A 10,952-nucleotide genomic window follows, 5' to 3' on the forward strand; every position below is an offset into this window, starting at 1 on the left:
AGGGGGTGTTATCAAAGGATCCGGGACCATGAAAGGAATGGAGGGAGGTGTCGCGCTGGGAACAGGATGGGGTTCCGAGGCAGAGCTGCGCTGAAGAGGGGTTTATGACCCAAGGCATGCGAGAGCGGGGGCTGTCAGCGTGCGGGGGATGCTTTGCGAGGTCAGGAGAGAGAGAGAGAGACGCGCTGGCTATCAGCGATGGGCAGAGAGGCCATGGTACTCAAAATGGCTGCCGCTTACGCACACGAATGGGCTCGAAAAGGGGGCAAGATGGCGCCGATAATGTTGATGCTGCAGCCTAAGTTTTAACAGTCCTCCCTTTTCAACATATCTAGCCAGCTTGCCTACTCGATATCGATCTTCATTAAATTCCTAACCTCGGCATCATACAATGCTCCCATGCGTTCATTTCCAAAGTTCACAGTCTTAGGGCAAATACAATTCGTACATAATGAACACAGAGGCGGTAGGCATTGAATTCCTAAGCATAGTCCACATATTACAACTACAGGAATCAGGATAATGGTAAAAAGTCTCCAGCCCCAGTTCTTAACAGTACTCCAGAACCATCCACCAAGCGACCATTCTTCCTGCTCCTGGTGGACTTCTGAAGAGAGTCTGTGGAGGTGTTCGATGGCCTTGTACACTGAGGGTGAATTGTCCGGTATATATGTACAGCAGCTGGACCCAATAATGCGACATGCTCCACCACGGTCCGCAAGAACCACATCTAGAACAAGGCGGTTCTGGAGAGCCACCAAGCGGACCGCTTGAAGCTCGGCGGTGTTGTTAGCAAGGATACCAGCTGTGATGTTCATCGTTGTCTCGACTGCCTGAGTCAGATGTCGGATGGCACGGCTGTTTGCCATCGGGCCCCAGAGTGGAACAAGTCCCTTCATAGCATCGAGGAACTGTGCTCCTGTTGAGTCGGCTTGTTCAATGTCCTTGGCTCGTTTTTGTCTATGGTGATTCGCTGGAGCCACATAAGTCGGAGGAAGGATGAAGGAGATTAAACAAGTGCCCCCCCAGCCTTTGGGGAGCCAGGTGTAAGCCTTTGTGCCGCAGACGAAGTACATGTTTGGAGACGATACGAAGGAAGGTGGATCGGTGGAGTCCAAAGTTCTGGTAAAACGGCAAGCACTGTGGCCTACCAGCTGTGTCCCAAGCCCTTCTATGCACATATGGCCTGTGACATTGATGACAGATAGAGCCACAGTCAGGGTGGCAGCCGTTCGTTTCCGTAGGTAGGAGAAGGTGGGTCTGGTTGGATTGTTGAACACCTGCATTTCAATTCGTTCTTTAGCAGGGATGTCCATGTGGATAGAGTCGTTGGAGGTCTGCGGGCAGAAGTGAGTCTTGGTTTTGTTTCGCCAGACCTCATGAAAGAAATGCGTCATGTTTTTGCTGGAGGTGGCATTGTCCTTATAGCTTTCTTGCAGGAGGATCAGCCAAGCAAGGCAGGAGCCGTGAATTGAGAAGGGTGAAGGGATGAAAGGTATCGAATGTCCAGTGGCATGGGGTAGCAACCCACAGATCCAGCAGTTGGTGGCATTGGTGGCAAGATTGTGCTGATGCAGCAGCTGTATAAAGGAGTTATTCCAAAACTCCTTTCGCCTCTCTCTGAGTTGAGGAGAGAGCGAAATCAGATAATGTTCCTTCATGGTGGTAGGCTGTGCAGTGGTCAGGAATGTTTCATGAGCAGGTGCATTTTCTTCCACAATCCAGAGTGTGGTCATGAGGAGAAAGCAGAAAAGGATTGTGATGAAAAGTGCAATTGTCTTTGAGCTGTGGAGTCTGTCTGTTTTTGGGTTTCTGTAGTGGGTATTTCCAGTTGCTTCCATCATCTTCTTATTTGGCGCTTCCATCATCTTCTTATCTGGCGCTTCCATCATCTTCAAGGTGCTCGGTAGCGGGCAGAACTACAGACTTCGTTTAGCTTCTCTCCGGGTGACCCTTGGTGGTGTTTAGGTCACCGTTCTGAGATTTAACTTAGTCCGTGGTCTACTTAGCCGAAGCTACCTCCTTTCGACGCAGGAAATACCCTTCTCTGGATGGCACAGTGGGATCAGGGAATTTTGCAAGTTCAAGTGCCTCGGTATCGGGATAGCAGTTCAGTGATGGTCGGTCTTTGTTCAGGAGCTCTTCCTGGTTGTCGATGTTTTCTGTTGTGGCCAGGGTCTAGGAGACCTTCTTGCAGTGGTGCGCGTGCAGCCAGTGCCGTTTCCCCTCCACTCGAAGAGCCGTCCGGGTGGTGATCAGTACTTGCCAGGGGCCCGTCCACCCGGGTTCCAAACTCTTCGCCCGTTGAAAATTTCGGACTAGCACATAGTCCCCCGGTTGGATGTCGTGGCCCGGACCCCTGGAAGCATCGGGGATGGCCTGCTGCACCTGCTGATGAATGACAGACAGAGTTTCAGTCAACTTATACAAATAATCAGACATTAGGACGTCCGGGACGTCATGAATGGAAGTCGTTTTTGGTGCAGACCAGACGCTCATGGGTCGGCCGAAAACGACCTCGTAAGGTGTCAAGTGGTGTTTGGTGGGGGTGGAGCGCATTGATAGCAATGCCAGTGGGAGAGCTTCTGGCCATTTCGGTCCTGTGGTAGCCACTATCTTGGCCAGTTTTAGCTTTAGAGTGGCATTGTGCCGCTCGACGAGTCCAGCAGACTGGGGGTGGAAGACTGCGTGGAACCTTTGCTTGATACCCAGCCCCTGTAAGATGAGCTGGATGACTTCGGCTATGAAGTGAGGGCCGTTGTCGCTCCATAAAATTCGACAAAGGCCGTAGCGAGGGAAGAATTCTTTTAACAGTACTTTTGCAGTGGCCATAGCAGTGTTGTCACGGGTTGGGTATGCCTCCACCCACTTGCTAAATGCACATACCACAACAAGTACGTATTTCAAGCCTTGGCATCTGTCTAGTTGGATGTAGTCCATCTGCAGGACTTCAAACGGGTGATTTGGGACCCCAAACCCTCCCCGGGGTACCACAGTTCCTTTCCCGGGGTTAGGTTGCAGGCATATCAAGCATTGTTGGACCAGACGTTTGGCGGAGTCTGTGATTTTATCATTGTGCCAAACTCTGGAGACAAGTTCAATCATGGGGGCTGATCCTATGTGAGCAGGGGAGTGTGCCATAGTCAGTATGGGAATCAGGTATGAGTCAGGTAGCAACCATTTGTTTGTGTCTTTTGTCCGCCAGCAGCCTTCGTCGTCTTTCAATCCCACCCGTGCCCATTCAGTCAATTCGTGTTGTGTGCTAGCCATTTGAATGTCTCTAATAGTGTCCCTAGCGTCGGTCCATTTTTTTGCTTGTGACCTGGTCACGTACACACGTGTTGTCGTCCTATTTTCAGCTGTCGTTCGAGCAGTGAGGTCGGCTAGTGCATTTCCCTGTCCAATAATGGCTGTCACCTTCTTGTGTGCCTGGCATTTGATGACCGCAAGTCTTTTGGGGAGAAGGACAGCTTCGATCAAGGCGGAGACTAGATCTCCATGTAGGATGGGAGTGCTGTGTGAGGTCAAGAATCCCCTTTCCTTCCAAAGGAGCCCTGGAGTTCTGGACTTTTTGGTTCCGTCCAGAGGTGTCAGGGTACAACACCCAAAGACCCCGGAGTCCCACCTGCCTTGGTGCACAAATGAACAGAAACACGGGCTTCTCGAGGGTGGCGTCAAAGACCAAGGGTTTATTACTGCAGGGACACAGAAGTCATAGATACTACACACGGGCAGTAACCAGGAGCCTGTTCGATTTGTACAAAGTGGGTTGCTCCTTATATACTAAAAATTGTGCTCTAGGCAAATATTTCACATGTCGGTACATTCCCAAACCTTTGTGTCTCTAAACAATAAATATTTGGCGTTACACAGGAACTGTCGATAATATCTGATACCAAACATCACGAAGAGGGGTTCCCACCAGTCCATCACAATCCCTTGTCAATATTGTATTCAAGAGCCGGACCGCCTCATCGTAAAGTTCGTTACCTCCCCCTAATAAAGGCCCAGAAGGAAAGGAGCAGAGCCAGGTGCAGAAGATAGAAAAGCGGGATAAGAGATGTTTGTGGGTTGTAAATGGGCAAGGCTACCGGCTTCGGCCGCCTAATCATGATCAGGTACAATGGACATGAAGACCAGTTTGGCAGGACTGGCCTCGGGCAGAGGAGGCAGCCTTTGTCGAGTCATGCAGCTACAGCGTGATCTGGTTTAAGGTGCACGTGTCATGTAAGAGGTGAATCTCCGGCTAAGGCTACGTGTCCTTAATCAAAGTGGAGTGAATGAAGTGATCAGAGGCTATTGCATATGTGAGGGCAAGGAAACACAAAATGGCGGTCAGTCACGATCTAAGATGGATGCCGTGTGTATATCAGAAATGTGTCAGTGGAAGGAGTGCTCTTGCTCGTAGCGTAGCGGAAACACTAGGATATACTAAATGGATCATTTGCGGTTCACTGATACCATTTTTATGTATTTCCGACAAACTTGAAAACACGGGTTCAAGTCGTCACGGAACCTCACGGAACCTCAGACCCTCCTTTTGCCCTTACATAGGCAATTACTCAATCTATGTCTGAATCTAGTTCTATGCTCATCAGGTCAGTGACATGCTGTTGTATCATCATCCTTTCTCGTGTCTTTTCTCCAAATGCAGGTGGTTTCCTAAAACAGGTTGCAGCACAAAAACTACACAGAGCTGGACCACACTGGATAATCAGGCAACATGAGAATAGGAATACTAAGATGACACCAATGACCATTAGAACCTTCCATCCCCACGCTGAGATCAGAGTCCAAACCCACTCCATGAAGGACCAGTTTCCCTCATCTACATGTATGGAATCGGAAATCTTGTGTAACTTAGAGATCGCCTCATAGACTGTTGGAGCATTATTAGGAATAAAGACACAGCAGCTCGACTGGATCATTCTGCATACCCCACCTCGATCTGCAAGTATAACATCTAGAACCATACGGTTCTGCAATGTCATGAGTCTATCTGCCTGAAGCTCAGCTGTCAGATTGCTAAGGGCACCAGCAGTTTCGGTAATAGTAGATTCAACTACCCGTGTTAGCTGACGTATGTTTCTACTATTGGCCATTGGCCCCCAGAACGGAAGGAAGCCCTTGAAGAAGTCTCCAGCTTCCTGACCAGCAGTATCTTCTTTGCTGAAAACACCTCTAGCTACTCTTGTTCTGTGGTAATCCGGTAAAGCAGTGTATGTCGGAGGCAACAATCGAGCAATATAACATGATCCTGAGAAGTCGGCAGGCAACCATGTATAAGCTCTGTCTCGACAAATGAAGTAGGTACCCCTAGCAGTGAGGAAGGCAGGGGAAGAGTTAGCCGGAAACACATAAGTCTCTACGCACTCACTCCTCCCTAGCTGAGCTCTCGGATTTCTCCCATTACCTTGCAAACAGACCTGACCTCGGTGAGGTACAACCCAGATTGGAGTTGAGCTTTTACGCTTGCTTTCTCCTAAACTAAGGCGATACTCTGAAGTATTCCAACTTAAATATACTCGCAATTCGTCTCTAGGGTAAGATGGAGTATTATTGACGTCCTTGACCATGTCAATAATTCCCTGGACTAAGGCTTTGTTGGCAGAGTTATATTTAGTGGAACGTGGTGGACGTGGAGGATAGGTTTCAAGGGCATAAGCAAAGATGGTTTGGAAGGCCTGAAATGATCCATTATAGCTGTAAGGCAAAACCAAATAGGGAATACCTTTATCCATAGTGTGAGGTATCAAGCCACACACCCAGCAGTCTGTAGTGTTAACCACCAGTTGGTGTTGGTGCAAGAGCTGCACAAAAGTGTTATTAATGAATTCTGAGCGTCGAGCTTGCTCATGTTCAGGAAACGAGTGAAAAGAGTGTATAGAGGAAACAGTAGAAATAGCTGAATCAAGGGGAGGCACTGTAGAAACTGGCACAAAAATCAAATTTATGCTAAAGACAATTCCACCCACCAATGTTGCTAAAACAATCAAAAATGTAACGGCACATTGCATCAAGAAACATTTGCTGTGAAGAATTCTATTAAGTCTGTTTCTGCGAACGTAAATCACATTTTCTCGTTGCAGCGCAGGAAGTTCCATCTTCTACAATCCGCTCGCGACCACTGATGATGTGTACGTAGATGAAAATGCCTCTGTCAGCCCTGGGAGTTCCCAGAACTAACAGAAAGATCGACCTTGTGTCAGACCCCTGCAAATTCAAACTAGGCACACAGCCACGACCCTACGGCTACCCAGACGGCAAGGCAATTTTTAAAAACAATAAACAATAGCAAACTTCCTGGCTGAAAAGCAAAAGTTCAATATATATATATGTATATATCAAAATCACAATATGCAGTTGCCTGCTTTATTTGTCCGTTTTATGGCTTCTAAGATTGTATCTCTTCTTTGCTGGTACTGTTTGATCGGAAAATAGTGTATCACTAGCGGCTGTTGCAGAGTTTAAGTTCGCAGATAGCAAAGTTTCTTTTGATGCTGGAGACAAATGTTCAATGTTCAAAGCAGTCTTTTCAGGAGGAGAGTCAAGTTTCAAAGTGTCAGTAATCAAATCGGCATCGCTGAAAGGGACAAATTTCGGAGTTATTTCAGATTCGGAGGCACCAATTCCCTTCTTCACCCAGTCGTCGTAGGGCAGCGGCAGTGGAACACGCTTTACGTGAGAAGCGTGGATCCAGTGCTTGCGACCAGCAACACGTACAGCTGTCCTCGTCGCCAGTAGGACCTGGAAGGGGCCGATGTAGCGAGGCTGAAGATTCTTTGTCCTCGCAAAATTTCTGACCACCACGTGGTCGCCGGGTTTCAGCTGATGCCCTGGACTCTCCGGAGGTTTTGGCAAAGCATCAAAGACCTGTTGATGAATAAGACTTAATTTAGCAGTCAAGTCGTAAAGGTAGTCTATCAACATAGGATATTCAATGGAGCAAAACCTTTTAGGCCTTGGCACATCCCAGATATTTGCTGGGCGGCCAAACACAATCTCATATGGAGAAAGCCCTATTCTAGAATGCACTGTTGCTCTCGTTGATAACAAGGCCAAAGGAAGTGCGTCTGGCCAAGCCAAACCTGTGGATGCTTGTATTTTGGCTAATTTAAGCTTGAGGGTGCCATTGTAACCCTCGACTAAACCAGCTGACTGGGGATGGTTCGCACTATGAAATTTCTGCTTCAGCCCTAGGCCTGCACACACACTCTGCATAACTTTCCCTATAAACTCACTTCCGTTATCTGACCATACAATCCGTGGCATTCCAAATCTAGGGAAAAATTCTTTTAGAAGAATTTTGGCAGTTGATAGAGCAGTGTTGTCCTTTAGTGGGTATGCTTCTATCCACCTGGAAAAAGCACAAACCACCACCAAGACGTATTTTAAATTATTACAGCGTTCCATGTGAATGAAGTCTAACTGAATTACTTCAAAGGGACAGGAAGGAGGAGCAAAATGACCAGCTGGAGTTGGAGTTCCCTTGCCAGGATTATGCATCAAGCACACCATACAATTTTTCACCACTCTCTCTGCACACTTACTGATTCCCTCATTCTTCCAGACCGGAGCTAACATCTTACATATCCCTTTAGAACTTATGTGCGCCACTCCATGCGCCATCGTCACTACTGCGAGCACATACGCATCAGGCAACATCCAACGCTGCTGTTCTGTCAAATCGATCCAACATCCATTCGAGTCCAATTTGCCCGTACTTTCTCTCCATACACGTTTCTCTTCCTCAGTCGCTTCTTTCTGAATCTCTTTCACACTTTCCATTGTGTCTTCACACATTCCAGACTCAGCGATCCATCTTGCAGACGTTGCAACATACATTCTACTCATCATGTCTCTAGCTGTTTGTTTAGCGGTTTCATCAGCAAAGGCATTTCCACGACCAACATCATCCGTGATTGCTTTATGAGCACTGCACTTTACAATCGCAACTTCAGTCGGTAAGGTTAGAGATTCCAACAAGTCGTTAACTAGCTGACCATGTTGAATCTTAGTCCCATGGGACGTAATGAAACCCCTTTCTCTCCACAACCGGCCAAAACTATGGGCCACGCCAAATGCGTACTGACTATCTGTAAAGACATTCACTCTCTTTCCCTCAGCTAAAACACACGCTCTCGTAAGGGCTATTAATTCTGCTGCTTGGGCAGAATTCTGACTCACTCTCGCAGTTTCCACAATCGTCTTCAAAGTCGTTACCGCGTAGGCAGCAGTCACATCACCATTCTCCAATTTAAAACATGACCCGTCCACATACAGCGTACCATCCGGGTCGGATAGGGGAGTATCCCTCAAGTCGATGCGACCTTTTGTCTCTTCCTCCGTTTTAAAGTAACAGTCATGTGGCTCAGAATCACTCGACTCTTGATCAGTCGGCAACAATGTTGCTGGATTCAATACATTGCACCTTTTGATCTGAATATGACTTGCTAATAACGTCAGTTCGTAACCAGATAATCTCGCACTAGTAAGGTGTTGTGTCTTCGTTCGGTTCATGAGTGTATCCACTACATGAGGAACCATGACCACTAGCATATTGTTCATCACCAAACCAGCAGATTGTCGAATGGAAGCTGCAGCTGCCGCTGTAGCCCTCAAACAACTAGGCAACGCTCTGGCTACCGGATCTAATGTTGATGAGAAATACGCACAAGGGCGTTGTTTATCACCAAACTTCTGTGTCAGAACACTCAACGCGCAACCTTCCCTTTCGTGAACGTAGAGCGTGAATGGCTTACTGTAATCAGGTGTACCCAATACAGGAGCTGAACACAATGCTTTTCGTAATTCAGTAAAACTCTCTTGACATTCATCAGACCATGGCACCGGACTCGGAACATTTTTCCCAGTCAAAGCTACCAATGGTTTCGCTAAAAGTGAAAAATTTGGAATCCACTGCCTACAGTAAGAGGTAATACCTAGAAAGGCACGTACTTCTCTCTGTGTGCGTGGAACACTCATCTGCGTAATTGCTTTTATTCTCTCTGGGGTCAACTTCCTTCCCTCCTTTGATAAGAGGTGACCTAAGTAGGTTACTTCTTGGCAACAATATTGCATTTTGGAAGGGGACACCTTATGATTCAAATTAGACAAGTGATGTAATAGTGAAATTGTAGCTGCTTTGCAAGTTTCCTTGTCATCGGCAGCCACTAAAAGATCGTCTACGTACTGTACTAGGGCAGAGCCTGGAGGAAGGACAAAAGAATCTAACTGGCTTTTTAATGCTTGACTGTAAATAGATGGACTCTCACAGTAGCCTTGTGGAGCGCGTTTAAATCTGAAGCTTCGACCTCCTAGACAGAAGCCAAAAATATCTCTGCTTTCCTCGGCTATTGGAATGCTGAAAAAGGCATTCTTCAAGTCGATGACTGAGAACCAATTGGCTGTGGCAGGAATCAATGTTAACAAGGCAGTAATGTCTGGAACCACAGGAAACTGCGGAACCACAATCTTATTAACTTCTCTGAGATCTATGACAAACCTATATACAGGAGGTTTCGTAGGGTCAGTCCTTTTCAGAATCGGCAATACAGGACTATTACAAACATTTCCTCTAGTCTCTTCAACCACACCTTTCTTAATCAAATCTTGCACAATCAATAAAAGTGCACGCTCACCTTCACTCGATATTTTATATTGAGGAATTCTTGGAAATTTTACATTCGCTTTCAAAGTTACTACATACGGTGGAATTTCTAGTAGACCTACATCATTGGGACCAGTCGCCCAAAGAGAATCAGGGAGTGAACGTAGCTCCGGCGGGAGTGCGTCCATTGACAAGTACATTGGAGAAGTGAGTCTTTTACCCAGCGTAAGCTGTACCCCTTCCGGAGAACAGTACAATGTCGCATATAGTCGTTTTAACAAATCTAAACCAAGCAGATTTTCATTACAACCTGTCGTCAAAATCAGAGGTGCTTTCAAGTGACACGGTCCAACAGAAATAGACAAAGGACCAGATATCGGGTTGTACACAGGGGCGCCTGAAAAACCTACGGAAACATTTGTTGAGCCAGACAAAGGTGCGCCAGGGAGTTTCGCATGAATTATAGAACTTTTCGCGGCACCAGTATCCAACAGAAACGGTTCGACTACACCTGATGTTGCTACTGCGACATAAGGCCCACTCTGATCCACTGGAACTGATACTACTCCCTCTCTCTGTCCATGGCTGTCCTAGTACCCATTTTGTTGAAAACCCTCATCTACTTCACAATAGTCTTCAACAAGATATTGCTGAGATCTATTTTGTTGAGCTGACTGTACGTTTCGTTGATCAAAGTGATTAGGGGGACGATCATTTGTTTGCGGAGGCATAGCACCTCGCCCTCGACCTCTAGAATTCTGCAAAAAACCACCACGACCTCTCTGAGGTGCTGCATTATTTTGTGCTAAGATCGGACATTCATTTTTGTAGTGACCCTCTTTCTTACAGTATGCACACTGATTCCACTGATATTGAGGCCTTGATGTACTATAATCTGTCCTTTGATACGAATTCTGTTGCATATTAGTCTGGTTCGTGCGAGGCGGATACGCCTGCTGTAAAAGAACTTTAGTCTTTAAATCTTTCGTTTTCTTCTCAGATTTCTCTTTTTCCTCTTTATCCCTATTCTCATAGTACTGTGCAGTCGCAAGTATTTGCGCTGTCGTAGATACAGCCCACGCACTTTCTGAGTCTTTCAATTTATTGCATAATTCAGGTAACAAATTATGCACAAATTTATCGACAAAGAGTCTTTGTCCCCCTTCTGTGCTCATATCCTGACCACTATGATCTACAAAAGTCTCTTCGAACCTCGTGAAGAAGTCAGAGACACTTTCGTCTTTCTTCTGTCTACACGCTGACAACTTGTCCCAATTAACACGCAATGCTGGCATCAGAGTCTTCATTAAATCAATTATTCTACCTGGCAGATTAGCAATCA

This window comes from Lissotriton vulgaris, chromosome 11 (assembly GCF_964263255.1).
Source record: "Lissotriton vulgaris chromosome 11, aLisVul1.2, whole genome shotgun sequence".
Lineage (NCBI taxonomy): Eukaryota > Metazoa > Chordata > Amphibia > Caudata > Salamandridae > Lissotriton > Lissotriton vulgaris.